Source organism: Calidris pugnax, unplaced genomic scaffold (genome assembly GCF_001431845.1).
Source record: "Calidris pugnax isolate Ruff unplaced genomic scaffold, ASM143184v1 scaffold198, whole genome shotgun sequence".
Classification (NCBI taxonomy): domain Eukaryota; kingdom Metazoa; phylum Chordata; class Aves; order Charadriiformes; family Scolopacidae; genus Calidris; species Calidris pugnax.
In genome coordinates, this window is record NW_015090925.1 from 1,067,223 (window position 1) to 1,068,975 (window position 1,753).

Genomic DNA, 1,753 nt, shown 5'->3' on the forward strand with positions numbered 1-1,753 from the left:
CCGGCGGCCCGAGCGGCTGCGGGCCCGGTCCCGGGCGGCACGGCAGGGGGTCCGCTCCCCCGGGGGCTGCAACGGAGCGGGAGGGCGTCAGTGCTGTCCCTGCGCCGAGAGCTGCCTCGACTCAGGGCTGCAGCTGCGCCCCGGGACCAGGGGAGGTGGAGGGAGCCTCGGGGTGCGCCCATGGCCGTGTCGGTGGGTACACACACACACAGAGACACACAGCCACCCCATACGCACACAGACACAGCACCGCTTGCCCTCCCCAGAGACCTTTAAAGGCCGCTCCTGCGCGGAGGAAAGCGTGTGCTTACTGTAACTGTACTGCCATTAATATTACACCAGCTTCTCGACAGAAAAATCTGACAGCACAAATGCAAGGCAGTACTTCCTCGTTAGGGGGAAGGTGCTTCCCTAAAATGAATGTCAAGTGACGAGGGAAAAGCCCCCTTTTGAAGAAGTGGGATCTGGGATGGCGTGGGAGAGCCGGCAGAGGGAAGCTGCCTGTGTGAACCACCCCCGGCTGCGTTAGCACAACGGCCACAGAACAGTGCCACGGGATTGAAAATGTCTGACTATGCTTTGGACAGAGCACAGGATATTAAAAAACCTCACAAAGTGGATTTTGGAGTGCTGTGGCCTCACCTAGGGCAGGGATGGTGTCCCCAGTGGTGGGGTGCAGACCTCCCCTAACTTGTCTCAATACCAACCCTGCCCCTGCTGTGATGCACTGCAAGTCATTGTCACTGCTCCTGAGGGTGAAACAGGGAAATCTCCACAGCCAACAGGGCAAGCGACCTCAACTGCACGAGACTTCCCTCCTCCCAGGTCACGCTGTAATCACAAGACTGAAGAGCAGAAGTAGGAAAGAGTTTCTGGGTGTTTTCTCTCTTTTGCAAGGCCTCGGAGCCCATCCAGGGAAGACGTGAGGTTCTCCTAAATAAGCCTAAGAAAACTGTACTGGTTGTAAATGACTTATCATGAACTGCTTGCAGGATCAGTCATCCACGCTGCCACCCTGTAAGGTTACAGGACTGTGGTTCAAAATCCAAAGGGTGAGAAAATCTCAGAAAATGCTCTTTAAATTCTTCAGCAGTCCAGTTCCCACAGGAAACAAGAGAAGTCTTGTTTCCACCTGCTCAAAACGGCAACTGGGTTGAATACACATCAAATGTATCAGTCACAACTGCTACAAATCTCGCAAAATTTATTTCCTAGGATCTAAACGGACTTCATAAAGATGCTTTACCACAATGATGGAATCATCAAAACACTACCAGGGAGCACAAGTTCTGTGTTGAGGCGGGCACCAGCCTGCCCAAGGGAGCACGCCGCAGCAGCGGGAGCCCCGCGTCCCTGTGTCCTCGGGAGAGCGCCCCGGCAGGGATGGTTCTGCCTCGCCTGGACACCACGCTGAGGGCCTGACGCCTGCACCGACCCTGCGAGCCACGGCCTCTGCCCACCGCCGCCCGCCCGGCCTGCGGGGCACAGGAGCCAGGCGGGCGGATCCCCTTCAGCCCCGGGCCCCCTTCGGCCCAACTCTCGGCCTGCGGGTCCCGCTGGCAAAGGCCTGCGGTGGCAGACGGACGCTGGCGGGTCCCCGGTGCGCGGCAGAGCGCCCGGAGGGGCTGGGCGGGGCGGGCCACGCCCAGCTGTCAGGCCCGTCAGGCTCCGGGCCGAGCCGGGGTGTCGCGGCCGCGCCGTCCCTCCCGGCCGTGACCCGCGCGGTGCGGGCCGTGGCCGCACGAGCCGCCCC